General features: G+C 37.2%; 1 long non-coding RNA gene across 1 annotated transcript; it reads left to right on the top strand.

Annotated features, from left to right (window-relative positions):
- The first annotated feature begins 8,524 nt into the window (after window positions 1-8,524).
- LOC111090429 lies at window positions 8,525-21,611 on the top strand. Its single transcript, XR_005371864.1, has 3 exons — window positions 8,525-8,735; window positions 18,401-18,620; window positions 21,473-21,611. It is a non-coding gene; the product is annotated as an uncharacterized LOC111090429 (long non-coding RNA).
- Window positions 21,612-22,249: the final 638 nt, after the last annotated feature.

The following is a 22,249-nucleotide window of genomic DNA, read 5'->3' as shown; positions in this document are numbered from 1 at the left end:
CTGACTGTGCTTCAAAGTTTTTTGGCAGTTTCAAACAATCTGATTCCTCTCTGTGAGACAGGCTTTCCTTGGTGGTATTACATGAAAAACATTACATTAATAAGCATCTGTATGGTAGTAATTTATATAAAAGTGAAGTGGCTTTCTATGTCATTAAACATACTTCCTCTTATCTGGTTTGTTTACATGAAATTAATTTAATAGCTCATCTGCTCCATGAATATAACAAGTTCACTTCTCATTCCACATTAAATTAAAGAAGGAGAAAATGATCTAATGATTTTCTTTACATTATGTACTTTTAATATGTTCCAGTTTTATTCTAACTTGTAGACTTTATTCTAGGTTAGCTGACCATTACCTTTTTTTCTCTACTGTTATTAGAGACCTCAGTTAATACTAAAATATTAAACATTCAACTACTTAAACATAGTAATATTATATCACTACTGTTTTATCTTTGAAGGCATTTTTCATAGCTATTATTTGATCCTACTAAGAACTTTATTGATAGAGGTAGAAATTATCACCATCATTGCCCGTTTGGTTACTCTGAGACACATCAGAGTCAAGGTTCAGTTAAGATCATAGAAATTAATGGAGAGAAAGGTGTTCTGACTTATATAGATTTTCCACCAGTGTTTCACAAAGCTTGAGAAAAAAATTGGACCTTTACTATTACATAAAATCTCTATAGATGAAAACTTCTAGGAAAGCTTAGATAAGATTATGAAAGTTGTAGTATATAACAAATGCTATTTTAATGAAAAATATTTGTAATGTACATATGACACTATGTCATATGATATAATCACACTTTAAACAATATAATTAATGTGTTAACAATATTTAGTCATAGACTAAATAGTAAGAGTTGTGCTCTCGTAAAACAGCACAAAATTAAAGATTATTTAGTATTGGTATTAGTAGCAGAAATATCTGCTAATCAATCTATCATCTGTGATTTATTCATTTTTTAAAAAAGATTTTTTATTTATTTGAGAGAGAGCAGGGGAAAGTGGGGGGGTGGTGGTGGTGTGGAGCAGCAGAGGGAGAAGAAGAAGCAGACTCTCGCTGAGCAGGGAGACTGATGTGGGACTCTATCCCAGAACCCTGAGATCATGACCTGAGCTGAAGGCAGATGCTCAACTGACAGAGCCACCCAGGCACCCTCATCTATGATTTATTATAAGAAATTGGTTCAAGTAGTTATGGAGGCTAAGAAATCCCAAGACCTGCAGTTGGCAAGATAGAGACCCAGAGGAGCCAATGGTATAATTGCAGTCCAAGTCCAAAGGCCTCAGAATCTGGAGAGCTGATGATGATGATGTGTAGTTCAGTCCAAAAGTCAGTAGGCTCAAGACCTAGGAAAAGCCAATGTTTCAGTCAGAGTCCAAAGGCTGGAAAAGACAATGTCCCAGCTCAAGGGGTCAGGCAGGAGGAGTTCCCTCTAATTCAGTTTTTTTTTTTTTTTGGTCCTATTCAGATCTTCAGTTGGTTGGACGAGGCTCATTCACATTAGAGAGGACAATCTGTTTTACTCAGCCTACCCATTCAAACATTAATCCCATCCAGAAACACCTTCACAGACATACTCACAATAATGTTTGGCAAATGTCTGGGAACCCCATGGCCCAGTCAAGATGACATATAAAATTAACCATCACAAGATACATGATGAACCTTTAAAATCTTAACAGTATGCCTGTGTACCTCTGTGATTATGTTATAAACTCACTTAGAAGTCTTATCAAAATTTGAATTTTGAGGCTCTCTAAGCACATTAATCGTGGGCCAAATGTCCTTTCTGATCTTGTATTCTGAGAGGCCTTGCTTTTCACTATACTATCTGGTGCCAACTGATTCATTTCTCAAGATAGAGATATAAGGAAGCTACCAGAAGGTTAACAGAAACCAAGCATTATTGTTAACCTGCTATTTGCTGATGTCACTGTGGAATCAATTTTCTTTGATTTTTTAAAACTCCTCTCATGTACTGCATCAAGTATGCTTAAATATGTAAGAAATAAAAACTAAAGCCTTATTTTTGTAGATAGTTTGTCAAGATTGAGCCAAACATACATTCCTTTCTCTGGTCCTCTGCAAAATTACTGCAAATTTTGTTCATTTCTGTGAGCAAGTATTTTTAAGGTTTGTGAAAATTTTTAGAAAATTTTTAAAATTTAATTTTAAGACCCCGTGGTTTTAAAAAACAGCTTTATTGTGATATAATTTACATACCATAAAATTCAACAAAGTGTACAATTTTCCTGGTGGGTGAAACCATGGACTCCATGAGGAGTCCCCCTTGGCACTGAGCTATGCTGCCCTGGGGGAAGGCTGACATAAGCAAAGTGAAACTTTTATTTTACACCCTTCAATGTGTCTATTTTTGTTCTTTTGCTCAAAAGAGGTACTGTCATCTCGCCACTGGATTCCCAGACTTCCACAAGGGTATTCTTGTCCATTTATGGTTATCAGGATTGACATTTCTATGGAGGTATGAGGGCTGGAATGTCCTGTTCTGTCATCTTGCCGACATCTTGCATCTGCATTTCCCTACAGCAAATTTGATGTGCCTCTCCCCTCCAGTTTGGTTGATAATTGCTGGCCTAATCAGAAGACCATTAGTTCTTTCCATATTCATCTGGGCTCTGGGTGGGAAATGTGTGGCCTTTTCTTTGAACACTTTTTGTGAGAAATGTGACAGTGGTGAGATCAAGATTCTCTGGAGAATCTAGAGAGTAAAGTGGCCCCTCCCTCTGTGATGATACAAAGCTTAGATTTTTCTAGACTTGAAAGGAATGGTGTAAACTTGCAGAAATGTCCAAGAGATCTTTCTGTGATGACAGAAAATTTCTATACCTGCAGCATATGGTACTGTAGCCACTAGCCACATGTGGTATTGAGCTCTTGAAATATAGCTAAAATCAGTGCAGAACTGAATTTTCTACTTGAATTATGTTTGACTTAAAATTAAATAGCTACATGTGTATGGTGGCTACTGTATTGGACAGTGCTGATCTAGAGAATCTTTTTCTTTGTGTGTATGTTGCAAGGTGGGTGGGAGCAGTTGAATTGAGTAAACCTAGATAAAATTTTCTCTTAGGCAACTCAGCCCCAGTGGATTATAAAAAGATCTAGTGGTTGATTTAAAAAAAAAAAAAGTGTTTTAAGAAACGTTCAAAAGAATTTCAAAAGTACAGATCCTTATAAATCTGTAATCTAATTTATGCATCTTAATTTAATCATCAATCCTCAAAATAAGTGAGCATAGAATTAAATCTAACCAATTTAAATCATCTTGAGTTTCAGGTGTGTTATGTCTGAGAAAAGGCAGAAAGTCTGGACATTTTGTCATCTGTTCTAACAGAGAAGATAATCTTTAATATCATCTTTCTCCTTTTGTCTTAAGGAAACTATATATATATATAAAGCTTATTTTTAATATTAGTGAATAATCTTTCAATACTATCAGATAAAGTTTTTAAAGATTTTGGAAAAAAAGATCATTTTAAATAGGCTTTTAGGGAAAATGACCATTGTGAATTGTTATTTTCCCCATTTCTGAATCCCCATGAGTGTTTAAGGGGAAGCACTCTGTGAGAAATGCCTCCCTCCCACTGTGGACATTCTTTAGTCATTGGCCAATGTGAAGAGTTAAATGTCTACCTGTTTTGGCAGCACAAGGCTGCAATCTTGCCTGAATTCTGCTGTTCTTTGATTTCATCAAAAGGCATATTTGCATATGGACTGATAAGGCACCTTGGCACCGAGATCTTGGATTTCATACAGGCACAGATTTGGCACAGGACTTGATGAAAACTCAATTATGATTTATGTCTATGCAACAGAGTTTCCTATTGATTACCTGCCAGAACTATGATAAAGCAATGTTAGGCCTAAAGCCAATTCTTCCTGACTATAATCTTTCCTTAGGTTTTGTATTCTATGTCCTTGCTGCAGTTTTCTGAATATTTGTGAGCAACAATGGTTCACAAAAAATGATCCTTGGATATGCAAATTTGTCTGTAATAAAGGATCCTCTTCTTAGAGCATAGGTTTACTTTGTATTTACCTTCTAACCATTTGGGATTTATCCAGCACCTGCTTATGTGCATTGTATTGTTCTAAGTTTTATAGGACATAGAAGAAATAGATAACTTAGCTCCTGTTTTGAGGAACTTGCCTATAGTAATCTGGAAGAGGTAAGTTGTCTAGAGATGAAGACACAGGTCCAAGAAGCAGTTGCCTTCTAATATTGATGTTGGTGAAATGAAGGCAACTCGAGACAATGACCAGAGTGTGCCAAAACTAGACTGTGAGGCTTCTTGGTTATGATCATGAAAAGTAAAAGGAATCACAAATAGGTAGAAGGAATCTGGGATAAGGATCATTAAGGGAGTTCTTGTGGAAAATCTACCTTCCTTGATAATCAATTTCCTGCTGAGATGGTAAGCATTTTACTCTTAATACTTAGAAATACCATCTTTATTTGAAATGTCTTACTTTAAAATATTTAAAAATATCTAACATTAACATAGTGGGTTGTGCCCTGTTCTAAGTGCTTTACACATATCAACTCATTTAAATTTCAAAACATCCCTGGGAGAAGGTTCTATTATTGTCCCCATTTTACAGACCAGTTAACTGCAGATCAGAAATAATAAGAGACTTGTTTAAGGTCCCATAGGTAATGGGTGGTGGTGCTGGAATTTGAATACAGGTAGTGTGGCTACATATTCTGAGCAATCAGTCACCACCTTACATGGCCTCTAATCTGGGGAGAACAGAGGGGCATATGCTATGGTTTATGTCTTGGTTCCTCAAGGAGGATCAGAGGTGACTGTTTCTCATGGTGAGTGCAGAAAGGTATTGTTCCTTAATTTAGGATGACCCAGGGTTGGATAGGCAAGCCGCCCTCCCACTGCTTGAAACAGCCAGTTCTGAAGCATCTTTCTCAATTCTGCAGAATTAGTGTAGTTAGTGTTGTATTATGGGTAGAATTGTATCCCCTCAGAAAGATATATTGAAGTCATAACCTTTAGTAGTTCAGAATATGAACTTGTTTGTAAATACTTTACAGAATGATAAAGTTATTTTGTTATGGTAGCCCTAGGAAATAATATAGGTTGAAAGTGGTTTTCAGGTGTGTGAGGTGGCCTCCCATTATTTGAAGACTACTTAGACTCTCAAGAGGGGATCTAATTTCCCCTTTTCAGGGAGTAGAATAACTTAAAACCTCCACAGAGAGGTTAATGAGGTATCACAGGAAACAAAAATCTCACGTGATCACTGAGGACCTCAATTAAAACTTATTTCATGTTTATCAGCACCTCAAAAACACTCACCTAAAAACATAATTTGTGTCAGAATCTGAGTTAGGCTACTGTTATTAGATATTGTAGTTAGGTTCTAGGGAAGATTCCCCCCTCCCAAAGCTTTGGAAGGCCTCCCTCTCACCAACTTTATCACCATTATTTATGGTACAGGGACAATCCTACTTGATTGGATGAATATAATTTATTCCATATTCTAAAAGGACAATACTCCCTATTCAAAATGGTAGCCTTCTTTTATTGGACAATAGTCCCAGACTATATGCCAGGTATTTGATTGTCAAATTACAAGCTAGTTTTCATAGGTCAATGTTTTATATGAGGAACAGAAAGCACCAAGAAAAGCTCATTTCTTTATAGAACATTGCCATCTTCTTTCTTCTATCCTAGAAAAATACATTAGAGATGTCAAATTGTTGCTGTATTTATTGACAATTCCTTGATCTTTATTCTTACGTACAAGATTTGGCCGGTTGGAGAGCATGAGCTCAATCTAGACAGAACCTCAGGTACAGATACTTTTGCAAACCTGGCCCTATTATGGCTCTGCTCGGATTGGAGCCAATAGGAACAGTCTTTCAACACAGAAGACCATAGCCTTTGGATTGTGTTTGGTTTCCTTTCTTTGAAACTTGGCTCTTAACGATCTGGTTGAGCTCACTTCAACCCCTCCCACTCCTGGCTATAGAGAAAAGTCGCACAAACATTCTTTCTTACATGAGTGTTAGGGCTCTATTATTTCAAGCAAGGAGTGGCCTGAATAGGCCTCTGACCCCACTAGCCAATTATTGCCCAAAGAAAAGGCCACTGATAAGGCTCTTAGCCTTTTTCTTACTTTTTTCTTTTTCCAAACAAGTTATGTCTTTGCTAGATATTCTCATCTTTTAGCATGTTTATAAATAAATAACAGGTCCCACACAACTTGTTGCTATTTCCTCGATGAGCATTTCATAATGGTTTCCCTTAGAGCACACAATAGAAAGCATTTTTCTCAAAGCTAAAGAGGTTTTCAGTACTATGTTGATATTTTATTTTGCTAAAGATGGGTGTTTGGTTATATTTGCTAATCAGGCTAATATTAGATGGAGTAGAATTTTGAGGCTTTACCACTTTTATCTGGGTTTGCAGTGGTTTCAAAATAATTTTCTTAAAGTCATCCTGGCCTTGATAGAACTCCCAATGTTGACCTTATAGAAGGGTGGCCTGGATGTCCATTCAGTGGATATTTGCTTGATGGAGTCCCCAGCTTCTGCAAAAGGATGTGGGCTCTAACTCCAGCTCTGGGGTCTGCTTGGGCACCGGAAGAAGAATTCAATGGTCCAGGGAATAGACATTCTCAAAACATTTGCCATCACCACACAATATCAATCAAAAGCTAGATGGAACAGTATTTAGAGAAGGTTACTAAAATTCTTCCAATGCCAGATATTCTGAATTAAATCCTTAGATCCAAGCTGATAAGCAGAGGCTGGAACTCTGTTTCTGTTGTGCCAATCATCTCTGTCTTCTCTTTCCCCCTTTCCAGAAGAACACTTTTTCTCTGTATCAATCCATGTATGTGCCAGTAGCATATATCGAGTTATTTTAATAAGCAGCCCCGTGGATCTTGTTGTATGAATTGTAAAGAAGCTGTGATGATTGTTCATTATATCACCTACTTATGAGGATTCCAGGGAAAGTTCCTATCTTGTCTGAGTACCAAGAACAATTAGACTTCCCCAGGAAATTTGGATTGTTGGTATCTTATGGACACTGTGAATTGCATAACTTTTCATGTTGGCTGCCAGAAAATTTAGGACCAGATTTATGGCCCACCTATTGCACACATGTGGGTTATTATGATATGCATTTTTCGACTCATTCTTGGCTCTGCTTCTACTCTTGTTTTACTTTCTTCTCTTGCCCCACTTTTAACAGATGCCATAGGGTTATCTTTGATGTGTCTTGTTGTAGGCTGTTTCAAATCTTTTCAGGAATAGGGCAAAATATGAAAATAAACACATAAACATAAGTGAAATAATCTCAAATAGAGTTCTGAAGGGAGAGTTTGCAGATTGGTTGGTGAAGAGAAAATAGGGGTTTCCAGATGCAGGGAGCAACGTGAACAAACATAAAATCTTCCTTATTACAGTTAAAGTGATGTAGCAAAGCTGTTCAATGGAGATCTCTAAAATAGAACGTGGAAAAAGATGCATGATATAAAATGAAATTGCATCTAAAATCTCTGTCTGAAATATTTTATTTTAGGAATAAATTTGTGAAAATATTTTAGTTACTCTACATTGGAATGAAACTTAGAAATTCTCTGAAAAAAAAGGGAATCAAGATAAGAGAATCATATTAGTATATTTAGATTAATACATTTTTATATGTTATTTATTTATTTATTTATTTTTTTTAATTTTTATTTTTATTTATGATAGTCACAGAGAGAGAGAGGCAGAGACACAGGCAGAGGGAGAAGCAGGCTCCATGCACCGGGAGCCCGACGTGGGATTCGATCCCGGGTCTCCAGGATCGCGCCCTGGGCCAAAGGCAGGCGCTAAACCGCTGCGCCACCCAGGGATCCCATTTTTATATGTTATTTAAATACCTCAGAAAGAGTTAGGTGAAGACATTCTTTCAATTTTATTCATGCCTTCCAAAGATCATACCTACATCTATGTGAAAAACAAACATGGGAAAACACCGAACATTTTATAGTGAGATTAGGTCTAAATTGGAAATTCAAATGAATAATGATGGTAATAATTCAAAGATAAGAAACATTATGTCTACTTTACTTACCTGGAGATCTTTTAATCTTAAAGCTCAATTTTCATCGAATGAGAATGAATCGAATGCCCATGAGATTTTGGGCATTGTATCTAGTTTATTATCGCTATAGCCAAAGTATACAGCTCATTGTCCAGAACATCGTGGATTATCAGTATGCCTTTGTTGAATGAATAAGTGAATGTGTGAATGAATGAATGAAATGAAAGCTAAGTTTAGACTGTATTCGTACAATCAGGGTTAAAATGATTTGGCTTTAAAGAAGCAATGACAGGAACATTTGGTTTTGCCCATTTGGAGAATATAGGCTAAGATAAAATTCCTTATAGAGTTAATATCCCAGATAGCTACTTAAATGTTACCATTTCTATGATAATTTGAAGACCTCTTTCCTTCCACAGTGTGGAGCCTAACCCACGATGATAATTTTGTGAAATAAATATCCTGTTGCTGTTAGAATAATGAATGCTAATGGTGTAATGAACTTGAAGACTGTTAGCTACTCCCCATGGAGGGGAGAGGCTAATGACTGGGAAGTGATACATGTGGCCCAAATCACTTGGCTCCATTTTCATGGAAGCTGTGTGGCACAGCAGTTACATACACTCACTCTGGAGACAGGTAAGTCACCACTAGAGTCTGTTTCATCTCTAAGATGAGAATAATAGTTTCTACCTCATAGGATTGTTCAGAAAATATGATGAAATAATGAATGTGAAGTATTTGGAAGAGTGCTTGGTATTACTGAAATCAAGGGTTCCAAAGTATGGCCAAGTTGTATTATTAGAAAGCAAAGTGTAATTAGCTTGAGAGTTCAAAGTCAGCTTTCTATATGAAAATTTCCCTCACACCCGAGAAGAATGGATTGCTTCCTTTTCTAAAACACCTTTTATGCATGCTAACCCCCCCCCCCCTCAAATAGTGACCCTTTTCAAGATAGGGTCTGCCTGCATGTTAGGCAATTTAAAGTTGTCTATTAATTTTATTTCAATAATTATCAATATTATCCTTCAATGAAATTAATGCAGTCATCTGAGACCAAGACACTGTACACACAGATGACTTAATGATTCGTTCAGTTATTCAAACTATGATTTTTTTTGCCCTTAACTGTTTCAGAGAGGAATAATTTAGTCATACTGACTATTTGTCTAGATAAGGGTTTTTCAAACTTGGCATTATTGACATTTTAGTCTGGATAATGTTTTGTCCTGTGCAGTGTAGGAAGATTAACATTATCTCTGGCCTCTATCCACTAGACATCTGTAACACCTGCCTTCCCCACCAGTTGTGATAGTAAAACATGTCTTCAGATGTCGCTACAGGTATCCCAGAAAGCAATGTCCTCCCCAGTTGAGGACCACAAAAATAGATTACATTATGTAGTTGCTTCTCTTTATTGTACTTTATAATGAATCTCTGGAATATGCCCTGAAATAAGATCATGGAATCTTCTTTCCAAGGCTATCTACACACAGAATGACGATTCTCAGTTCTGGAAGGTACAGAGAGTTGGATCAAGTGGCCTTTTCAGGTAGCTCTCAATTCTCTGGATTGATGATCAGATCCTACAAGCCTCCTTGGGGGAGTCCTCTGCTTTTCTGCATATTTAAATATTTAGCATGCAATCTTCATGTTTACCCTTCTAGGATGTATCATATAAAGGACTCTAGCTGAAATTACTGGAGAATAATTGCAAATCTTGCTTCCTTTAAAACATTTTTGCTTTGTTTATTAGTTTCCAATTTACCATATTTGCCTTATCCTTCCCCAATGCACAGAGCATGCTGAGTCATTCACTACATCTACTGAATATATTAGGACAGGAGGTTTGCTGTGACTGTGGCTGTGCACACATCTCAGAGCCTCTCTGCACATCAAGTGGCTAACACACCTGGTGCTTAGAATATATCCTAGCATGGCTGCTATAGCAAACTCCTAGCACCCACTCCAATTCTCTGCCCCACCCCACAGACAATCAGAGCATTGTGCAGAACAATCCCAGAGTTGTTCGAAGAGCATAGCTTAGGGCCCAGGGGCTTGCTGTTAATTTGTGGCACTAGATCAAGAATGATATGGCAGTAGCTTTATGAATGTGCTTAGGAAAGTCTTATATCAACAGTACCTGAGGCTCTGGCCCTTTCTCTCAGCCTTCTACTGTCCCTGAAAACAATGCTGTATGTATTTGAGGAGTTGGACATGTTCTGGGAAAACATGCATTAGGAATGCACCCAAGCCCACAGTGGCCTCTGAGTTTGTTGGCATATCCCTTGGTATTTCCTCTGTCTCAGATGTACGTCATTACACAGGTGAAGGAAAGTAAGATTGTGCATGCTTTGTTAGATGTCTGTTGGGCTTCATGGTCAGGGTTGGGACACAGAGTCGTAAGAGGCTATGAGGAAGCTAAGAGGAAGCTCTAAAAGAACCAGATACTTCTTGTTTCCATAAAGTGTCCTCCAGTTCCATCCCAAACATGTTTGAATGAAGCCTTTTCCCAAACTCTAGTCATCCTTCAATTATACATGTGATTAAGTTAAAATAAATCACACTTAATTGGTGGCATACAATAGAATCTAACTTTAGAATATCTACAACACTATATAGGTAGAAAATACTAGTGACAAGGAAGATTAGCTAAAGGAAGAGGCAACAATAAATGAACCCATAACCTTTTCCCAGATGTATGGTTCTGACTTAAACACAGATAAAGCAGAATTGTGAACAAGATTTAAAGAGAACTCACAAAGGATTCCCACTTATTTAAGTAATTTTTTTAGCACTAAGTTTATATGAAGCATGGAAGAATATTTATTTTGAACATTAGTGACTTGTGTTGGCACAACGTTTTTATTGACTATTATTCCAAGCTATGGCTTTTATATTTTCCTGTTCTCTTTGACTGATATTTAATGAGTATATTTTAAAGAACATTTTTTTTTGCTATTTTATGGCCAGGGTGCTAGCTCTAGCAACTGGAAATTTGTAAAACTGTACAATATAGCCCTTCCAACATGGTTCCATCAGTTATACACCAATAAATAACAGTGATTTCAAGGATGATTAATCATAATCATTATAAAGCACTTTGGCCAAGCCAACATCTGTTTCCATGGATACAGCTGCTGGCCATCCAGGTTTTGTAATTTATATGTTTTAGTTATTGTTCCCAGATGACTATGAGGACCATTCTACACAATATGACCTTTTAACTTTAGGCCCCAATGGACTCTGTGGTTTCCATGCAGCGTGTAGTGCTTTTGAGAAGTTTTTATTGAGAATTTGTAGGGCTCTGAGGAAATGAAGCAGGATTTCAGAGGTCTTCCCATCATTGCTTCCTTGAAGAGGCAAAGTGAAGAAAAGTACAGTGGTAACAATGTCAATAACAGGCAACTGACTAACTGGCAACATTGTCAGTGAATCAGAGATCTAAAGATCCACAAGGTACTGGGGAAACTGAGAAGTGGGAGGTTGGAATGTCTTGCTTCATGTCACGCTGAAATTGAGTGGAAAGCTGGTTCCTAGCCAGATTCCCCTGACACTCAGGCCAGGGCTCATCTTTTCCTCAATTATTTTAGACAAATAGGTTTTATTCAGTTCTTTATTGAATGAATGTTTGTTAAACCATACTACGTGCCAAGCTGTAGGCTCAGTGTTGGCAAGTTAATGTCAAGTCAATGAGAGAAGTCAAAACTTGTCTTGGTTTTCGCCTGTGTGGCTCAGAGTCTAGTGGGGCAAGGCTTGCATTAAGCAAATAGTGACACAGGCTAATGGACAGTTAGGCTGTGACAAGTGTTGAGTAGGTGAGAGCTATCATATCCTGAGGGCCTGTCACTGGGCATTAGGTCTAGTTACAGAGGTAAGGACAGGTTTCTCTGGAGGCAATGTCACCTGAGCTGAGATCTGAGGAAGGAATTAACTTTGTGAAAATGAAGGAAATAGCATGTCAGGGATGAGCATGTGCAAATGCCCATGGCAAGAGAAAGCAAGATGAGTACTGGCACTAAAAGGAGGTGTGACAGGAGTGTAGAAATATAGGACAAATGATCAGGGGCCTGATTATACAGGGTTTGTGTAGCGCATAATAAAATATTCTGTTCCTATACTAGTTCTAGAAAGGACTCACCTGCAATAGCCTAGCCTGACTGGGTTGTATCAGAATCAGTAGGAGTAGCTGGGGACTAGTGATTGGAGTCTATCTAACTGGAAGGGTAGAGACATGCTTCAGTCCTTTGCCCCTTTAAAAACCCTACTGTGACTTTTTCTACATTTCTTCTGCACAGCCAGATATTGAAAACGGCATGAAAGCCCTGAGGTCTTCACTGTGATTGGATAGTCTGGTTTTATATGTGACAGGTATCCAAGGTCCTGGTCTCCTCTCAGCAGAGGAGGGAGGTCACACAGTGGACTGTGGTCACAGGGCTGAAAGAATAGGTTTAGTGTAGACCTTTCTCTTTCTATGCAGAGGAACCAACACATAATGTAATCAGACAATGACATCCCATCACCGTAATCAATTCTGTTGGTTAGAATAAAGTCACAGATACTGCCGATACACAGAGGGAGTGGACTATAGAAGTGTGTGAACACCAAGAAACAGATCATGGAGCTGGTCTGCCAGCCACACTCTCCATGCCCTAACTTTACAGACACATACACAGGGATTGTTTGCATAAAGCCTGGGCGAGTTTTGCACTCTCTGTGACTCACTGAGTCAGAGAGACCCCTTGACATGGTATTGTTGCCCTCTAAGAGGACTATGGAAGTCAAAATCCATTGGTGGGAAGGAAATCCTCTAGCCTAGTTCTTTGTAGAATGAATGACAAATCTACATCAACTGGTACGAGTGATGAGGGAAATGGGAAGGTCTCTGGGGATTTTCTCTAGTTCATCATGCTAACCTTAGAAGGGAATCAGCAAGGAAGGAAAAGGGAGCTTGGCTGTAAAGGCAGGAGAAAGCAGGTTTGGGGCAGGACAGGAACTCACTGCTCTAGATGAAGGTCTGGTCCTGCTGTTTCTGGTGGGTCATCCTCCTTCCATGGGATGTGCTAGTCAGCAAGCAACTTGGAATAGGTGATCTCTCAGTCTCTAGAATGGTAGTCTCTCTGTGTGTGTATGTGTGTGTGTGAGAGAGAGGGAGACAGACAGACAGAGACAGGCAGACACAGAGACAGAGAGAGAGACAGAGAGACAGATGGGATGGAGGGACAGACAGGGCCAAATCTTAAGTTTTATTTAGCTAGATGGTGATGAAGGAAAATCTAAGACATAAAGGCTACAAATCCAAGATTATGGCCTTTGGTGTTAATTTATCATCCTGTAAGAAAGAGAAGACTTAGCAGAAAATTGATTTGCCCAAGGTGTTGCATTAGTTAGTTTACCAGCAACACGGGGCCCAGGGTTGACGTCTGACTTCCAGTTTGTACTTTATTGCTTCCCTGTGAATCACTAGGTGAAGGAGGTATGTTCCAGGTTTTTTTCGGGAGGATAAAAACAAAGGGAAAGAGATCACAGGAGAGTGACAGGACCCCTGATTACAGCTAGGCAAGTTTCAAACTTCTACTTCAGTGGAGTATGATAGAAGTTTACTGCTTTGAACAGAAAATTTCTATTTTTTGAAATATCTCTCTTGTATAGACATTCTTAGTCTCCCTGGCTGCTCTTCACTCTACCCTTGCACAGAGGATGCATGGAGTTTTTTGCTTCGTATTCTTATGCAACCCTGAAAAGCTTGCTAGGCACGGTCTACTGTGCAGGCCTTTTGGGGCTGATGATCTTACTCTGGCACATTTTTGAACCTTGTGAGTGGTAGTGTGCAACCTGACGATAACACAGGTCCCTGCCAAGACAGGGCTGCTGACAGTGCTGTCACCTTTTTGTAGCCAAGGCCAGTTCCCCAGTGTGTTACAAAAGAGTTTCACTAAGCCTTCCTTGCTCATAATCTTGGGGATGCAAGTGAAAACAACAATTAGTAGCAATTTTCACCCATCAGATTAGCAAAAATGAAAAAGATTGAATAGCCAGTAGGATATCAGTGATATCATCACTTTGGAGAACAATTTGGCAGTTTCCAAAAAAACTAAAAGTGCATATTCATTTCATTTCCAAATCTATATCCTAAAGAGGAAGCTCATCTAACTGCATAAGCAGACCTGCATAAAGCTGCTCCTCTTTCAGCATTGTAAAATATTTGAAACAACCTAAGTGAAAAAAATATAAAGAAATATCCTAACAGAATAAATATAATGGGGTTTGTTCATACAATGGAACATAATCCAGAGGTAAAAAAATAAATGAATACAATCTCTCTACGGGAACATGGATAGATCTCACAAATGTAATATTAAATGGAAATACTGCAGAACAATATCATTTTATGATGCAGATTATTTAAATGTGGAAAGCAACACACACACAAAAATATGCATTATCTATGGATACATAAATATATGCCCAATATCACAAGTACATAAGTAATGTATTGAATATATAAAAAATAAATGCATCATATATAAAATATATTATATATTTATATAAAAATAATATATTATATATAATAATGTTAATAATAATAATAATAAATATATATATAGGAGTTGCTTCTGAGAAGGAGGGAGGAAATTGAGTTGGAGGGTAAGAGGAGACAAAGAGCACTTTCATTTGATTTGTAACCTATTATTCCCTTAAAAATTTAAAAAATGTCAATATATGATCATGCATGCATGTATGCAAGATGCAGGAATTTTTTTTGGGGGGGAACAGGTTTTTAATTTTATCTTTTGAGGTTCATAAAAAGTTCTCAAAAATAATATTAATGAAAAAGATTACCATTTCTCACCAAGGGGAGGAATGTGCAACTTTGCAAATATACTCCTTTTAATTAGAGTGAGAAGGCTACTCTGAGTTGAAAAGAGTTTCAGTGGGTTAGCTGCAGCAGAATTTAGGAGAATGGCACGCACAACAAATGGGTAACTACGTCCAGATATGACCCCTCGGCAGACACATTCAAGTATATTTGGAACCACAGAACTTTTAAAAAACGATGTGCTCAAAGAAGGCTTTAAGGAAACATTGCATTGGATATGCATGGTGATCGCGGCTAATTGTATTTTTAATAGAATTATTCTTTGGTGTCTAGGAAAAGGACATTGAAAAGCAGAAAATAAATTATTTTTTACATTAAGTCTAAATTTCAGACTAGTTCTGATTGTGACAGAAATTGCTTTGTTGAAGGTTTTTCTGCTGTTCAGATGGGTGGCCATGGAGCAAAAGCACTTAAGGAATTAGAGGAGAACCAATACACTTAAAGTTTTGAAGGCAAAGGCAGAGATTTGCAGAAGTAAACATTTCCACTCAATAATGTTCAGGAAACCAGACCCCTTGCTGATTTGATTGCTAGAGTAAAAAAAATCCAAAGACACTGCTGGAAATACTCTGATTTTTTTTCAACTCAAATGATTGAGATAGTTTAATGGTGATGCAACCACAGATTTCTGTATCTCAGAAACCTATTTTTGCTTCATATCATTAGAACTCTGTTTCAGTAGTAAATTATTCCAAGGATTATTGGTAGTGATTTTGTGTGTGATTCGCTATGTAGGGTACACAACTGGTGTAGAATCAACACTTGCCGTTCAGTGAGGAGGTGTTAAACAAACAGGAGACCGGATTTGTTTCTTTTTTTGCTACTACTTTCTCCCCAGCTCATCCCTCATTTTGGTTCCAGATCAAACCTCTCAAGGAATCTCTGATGCTATCATTCCCTTTTTTGGAAATGTTCAAGGATATCTCACTTTCCACTCAATTTAGAACAAACTTATGAGCCTATGCTAATGCTCTTCCCCAGTGTCCTTCCCCACTGTTCTACGGCATGCCAGGCCAAGTGGCTTATTTTTTTCCACTTTTACTGAAGCAGCCTAAGTGGGTTAGCTTTGGGATCTTTTCTGAGTATTTCTCACTTTGTGCTCATTTTTCCCCTTACCTGTCATACTTCTCTTGTCCATTTTACCTGCTCTAGACATTACAAGAATTACCTTAAAACTTATAACCTCCATGAAATCTTTCTTAATTCCACCCCATGAAACACTATACTTCCTGCACAGCATTTGAAGTGGGTTGTCTCTGTATTTATGGGTTTTTGAGTATTAATTCAGCCTTTCTCACTCCACTGCCAGCTTCTCCAGCACTGGACTTATGACTTATTTATATTTATGTCCCTCACAGCAGCTAGCACTGTGTCCTACAAATAGTAAGTGCTTAGTTAATGTTTAATTAATGATTACCTGATTGAGAATGCAGTTGTATGGAAATGTTGGCCTAGTCAGCTATTAACTGACCTGACTTCAAATGTCAACCTTCCAATTGTCTTAACAAACCGAGACGAACCTTTGTTTTATGTGGCAAATTTTCCTAGAACAGGCCAGGCTCCACAGTGTACTTGTTTTCTTACTGCCATATGTGGAGATTTCTTTGGTGACACGGTGAAGCCAGAGTTCAAGGACCTCCAGAAGTTCTCATCCTGTGGGACTGCCAATTTTCTTAGGAGGCTAAAGATTTTCTTTCAGGTCAATGTTTCCAGCTCTGTGGCATCAGGGATAGTTTTCAGAGTTTTTATGCTGATTTGCTGTGGGTTGAGAAGACTCCATGGCACCAGCACCATCATATCTGGATAGGCAGGTATGTGTAGAGTGAAATGACCTTAGGACTCAGGTCCTTGGAATATTTCAGGGAATATTTGCCCAATCTTTGCCTGAATTATATATAATGTGGATCCTTATTTTATTCATTAGTTTAATTTACTTATCTATTCTTTGTCTTCTTCTGTAACAGGTTTTAAGTTGTTTATGGCCAACACATATATCAACACAGTGAAATATAAATAGGAGAGAAAAATGTTAAGACTAGGGCAAATGTAAGTTTGAGTCAGAGAAAAAATAAGATGGGCAGGAAGATGAAAGGAAAAAGAAGAAATCTCAGTGTTCATACTATGCGGGTCTTCAGATTTGTGAGAGGTGAACAAGAAATTGGGCTCATGTTGGCAACCGAGATGAAAACAAAAGTTGGCTTGGGATATAGTTTTAATATCTAAAAGAATAATATCAACGTTGGTGAGAAAAAATACTTCCCTGGATTAAAATCTAAACTAAATTGATCATGGAACTTCTCCTAAGGACGATGGATCATATTCTCAACAGCAAGGCACAAAGCTGTGTGACATTAGTATCATTTCTTGGTAAACTACAAAGAGACAATTCTATATGAGATCCATTTTCAAGGGCCACTATGTCTCAGGACAAGTGTGCTCCTTCCCTGGGATTAACTTGATTTGAGGGCAAAACCTGAGATGCTAGGAAGAATGGAAAGACTATCAGAAAGTCCTTCATAAATATCTCCTTCTTCAAGCAGGCTTTGGATGTGAGGTGAAAGGCATAGAGTTCATGATTGCATTTTTTATGAGCTCATGAAGGATTCTTCATTATTAATTGAGGGTGCATTATTAATTATTAATTGGCCCTTAGTCACATTGTATGCTGAATTATCCTCATTACCACCACCTCTACCAACCTCACCCTCAACCTCAAAAAAGTATCTATTTAGCTGCCATAGTGATATGCACATAGTTGATGATTAATGAATATGAGTTGAATTAACCATGCTAGGAGCCAGTTGAAAGTAAACCCCAAATTTATTTCTCTTTAGAAATTGACCATTAAGTAAGCACTATCAGGGCTAAACAAAATTTTCCGTAATCAAATGCATTTGCATGAAACACTCAGTTTGCAAGTTAAGGGGAAAATGGTCCTAAGAATTATATCCATGAAGTGGGACTTCAGAATGTTTTTTTTTTTTTTCTCAGAATGTTTTAAAATGATAATGAAGGGATGGTCAGAAAATGTATTCTAGACAAAGATCAGTGTTTGAGAAAAAAGTCAGTAGGGAGAGCACTTCTAATCTTATTTCAAGGAGTCTAAACCCATAAAAACTATGAAAATGGACATTTCTGCAAAGATTATTTCATTTTACCCTAAAGCTGTCCCACCTACTAGAGATTGGTATCTAGTCAACTATTGAAACAGACCCAGTGAGACTGCAGAAAGACCTCTAGGTCACAGCACCAGAACTAAGAATGTTTTCTGATTTCAAATCCAAAGCTTTAAACCTTAGTCTTCCACCTCTCCAGTAGCTAAAGATGCATTTAATAAATATTCTACAGGGAAGAGGAGACATTCCATTTGCTGACTCTCTTCCTCCTTACCATCTTATCCAACTACACCCCTTGTATTTTGCAGTTCCTTCTCATCTTGGTTCCTCTTAGTGCCAATCCATAAAGGCAGAGCACAGCATCATTGCGTGGATGTTGGTACTTATGGATTCTTCAATTTGGAGAATGAGGTAAAAAAAAAACCCAACAAATAAAACCTGTTCTCTGAAGAATGTTACAACAGTTCCTGACAAAGCAGGAGCAACATAACATACACTTAACATATAAGTTATGGCTTGAGTTCAACTGTAAGTATCAAATACCAAAAATAATTGTAGCTTAATCAAGACAGAAGATGTGCAAGGGGCATCTAGGGGTGGTCATCCAAGGCTGGGAGAGCAGACCCGTGGTGGCTTCATGTCCTAGGATCTCTCCTGCTTTGCCAGTCTTAGCATTGGCTGCTAGTTACTGTGTCAATCCATGACCTAAGTTGCTTCATGGAGCTCTAGGCATTATATACACTGAAGAGTGGCTGCAGAGGGAACTGGAGGAAGATGAAATGGTTCATCTCCTTTTTAAAAGATAAAAGAGAAGTCTTACCCTTAAATACGGAGAACAAACTGGTGACCACCAGAGTGGAAGGAGGTGGGGGAATGAGCAAATTGGGTGATGCGGAGTAGGAGATACAGGCTTCTATTTATGGAGTGAGTAAGTCATTGGATGAGGAAGGGGGAATAGAGTCAGTGGTACTTTAACAGTGTTGTATGGTAACTAAACTTTTGATGAGCGCATCATAAGGTACAGACTTGTCAAATACTATGTTGTACACCTGAAACTAATGTAACATTGTGCACCAACTATATGTCAATAAAAACAAACAAACAAACAAACAAATAAATAAAAAAAGTGGACTTAAAGAGGTCCAGTTGGGTCATATAAGACTTTGATTTATATCTCATTGCTCAGTGTTTGGCCACAGGCCACAGAAGAGCTGGAAAATGAAAACTGGTCTTGGAGGTAATGTGTCCCACTAAAAATGGGGACTCCACTACTGAGGAAGGGAGGAAGCCATAGATGATTTAGACTCAATTATTGTAGTTAGGATTTCTAGTTTCTGATGATTACAGATCTCAGACATTTTTTTTTTTTACAACTTAATCAGGTTTCTCATTTAGGTTACTCTCTGAGTTGCATTAACTCTTGATTTCATTTAGACATAAATAAGTCTTATTTCCTATGTTCTCACAAAAAAAAAAAAAAGAAAATGAATGGATTGATATCTCATTTTTCCGTTTGCTCTAACTATAGTTGATTAAAAACTCAAAATGTTTGTGATAAATTTTACTTTTAAATATCTGATATTTACTTCTTTCCTAATATTGCTCCCATTTTTTACATTCACTATTTACTTGTATTTTTAAAACTGAGGACTCTTTCTGATCCCACGTGAAGTTTATATCACTTTTTTCTTGTTTTGGGCAAGAATTTTTGTGAGATTAAAACTACCTACCTACAAATCCTTCATGCCAAATTTAATTATGTCTGAATTCAGAACCACTCTTAATAAAAGATGATAAGAAAGATAGGTGCTGTCATCTTTAATTTCTAAATTTTACTCCATGGCGTAGGATTCCTGATCCTCCTTAAGTTAGACATAAAAGAAACTGCATCCTACAAATCACAAGGTAGATTAGAAAACATTTGAAACCCCTTTCCTCTTCATGCTTTCTTGCTAAAAATAGGCTCCTGCCTTTAGAATTCCTTCCATACTTTGCTTAAAAGATGGTTTATTCATTGCCTATGAAAAGTCCTTATGAATCCATATGAATGCTTCTAGAATTTTCCATTACCCATTGGACTCACTTAACTCCATTCATGTATCATTCTTTTAAAGTTGTTACAGAAAAAAGTTTATTTTTGGACATAGGTAAAACGAAACACCTAAGGCGTCTCAACACCATGGCTCCATATTTGCCCTATTTCCTAATAGTACTTAGTTTCACTTAATTTAAATATTTCACTTAATTTAAAATGTATTATTATCCTATGTACCTCTAATAAAGAAGTGCTCCCAGTTAAATATAAGACAATATTGATTGTTAAGATGCATCCTGATTTCACACTGTTGACATGCTAATAATACACCTTTTAGAATTGAGAAAATTCAGTATTTGTCTAAATAAATGCACATTTTTACAGTTACGATCATAGAATACAAGCTTCTTTTTATGTTTTCCCTCCCACTAAACTATAAAATAAAAGCATTTTCTATATTTCTACATTTACTTTGCAATTACAATTTTAATAACAACATAATTTATCAAGTTGATGTACTATAATTTACTAAACCATTATGCTGTTGTGCATTTAGGGTATTTCTAGGTTTTTGATGATAAATATACTGTGCATGTAAATATTTTTATACTGTTGAATAATTTACTTATTTCACTTTCTGGATTGTCTGGATCAAAGATTCATGAAAATGTGTATAGTTCTTGCTATTTTTCCGTTGCTTTCCAAAAATGTACCAGTTTCCATTTGCCACCAGGAGTAAATGAGTATCCCAGTTCCACAGGAACCTCTCCAAATGTGAAGAGCTATTTAAAAATCCCAGCTTTTTTTTTTTAGTCTAAATGTTTCACAAATGTTGCTTTAATTTATATTTATTTGAAATAGCAAGGGTAAACATTTTTCCTCATGCTTATTTATTTAATTTTTTCTTATTGAATTTTGTTTACTAACCATGTATAGTTTTGGTTTCTATTCCTTACTTCCATTTGGCACTGGAACAATTTTAAAAATAATTGTGCTATTGGTGTGATAGAAAAAAAATATAGTCTTTGTTTTAAATATAATAAAAATTGTGGTGGTGGCAGAGTACGGTGACATGGAAAAAGAGATATGGTGACCTTGGTTTAGCAGAAAGACTGGGGAGTCTCCTGAACCTGCATTTCCAACATGTATAGGAACTCAGCGTTCTTACCTTTTTTTTTTTTTTGGCTTTGAAAGACATAGGGTGATGCCTGTAGAATGAAGACTCTGGTATTAGGCTTACTGACTTTTAATTCTAATTTTGACCCTTAGTAGCTATATGACATTGGGAAAATTACTTAGTCTTACTTAGATGCTAATTTTTAAAAAAAATATTTATTTATTCCAGAGAGAGGGAGCACAAGTGGGGGCCCAGAAGCACAGAAAGACAAGCCTACTCCCTTCTCAGCAGGGAGCCCAATGGCAGACTTGATCCCCGGACCCTGAGATCATGATTCCAGCCCAAAGCAGGCTTAACCAACTCAGCCATCCAGGTACCCCAAGTTTCATCTAAATTCAGCGGGGTATTAATCCTCACCTAGCAGAGTATGAGGAACATTAAATAATTTAATGTATGTGTGAAAAGCGCCTAATGTGGGGCCTGTCTTGCAACAGTGCACTTAACTCTCCTTTGGCTACTATGGATGCTAGGGCAGGTCATCTACAGCATGAGGGCACGATATTTAGGGAGATATCATTTATATAATAGTCATTGTAGATTTATATATATTTATTATAATATAACAGACGTTGTGTTTTTAATATACTACTGTCCTGTTCTAACCAAACCAATATATTATGACAATATTTCATCAGATACAAATAAATTTCCTTGAAAAAAAGGTACTTTTTCTAATTTGCAGAGCAAAACAATGTTACTGGTTAGATGAAAGTTTTGTGAATGACTAGTTTATGATTACCTATCTGTTTTTCTTATTACAAAATAATTCACATTTGTAATAGGCAGAATAATGCTTCCTCAACCCCTCAAAGACGTCCATGTACCCAGAAGTTGGGAATATATTACTTTACATGGTGAAAAAGAATTAAAGTTGCTAATTAACTGGCCTTGAAATAGGGAGATTATTTTGGATTAGCTCACTGGGCCCAATGCAATCACAAGTGT

Source organism: Canis lupus, chromosome 17, assembly GCF_011100685.1.
Source record: "Canis lupus familiaris isolate Mischka breed German Shepherd chromosome 17, alternate assembly UU_Cfam_GSD_1.0, whole genome shotgun sequence".
NCBI lineage: Eukaryota > Metazoa > Chordata > Mammalia > Carnivora > Canidae > Canis > Canis lupus.
Note: the sequence above shows the minus strand (reverse complement) of the source record. Positions and strands in the feature narration are given on the sequence as shown.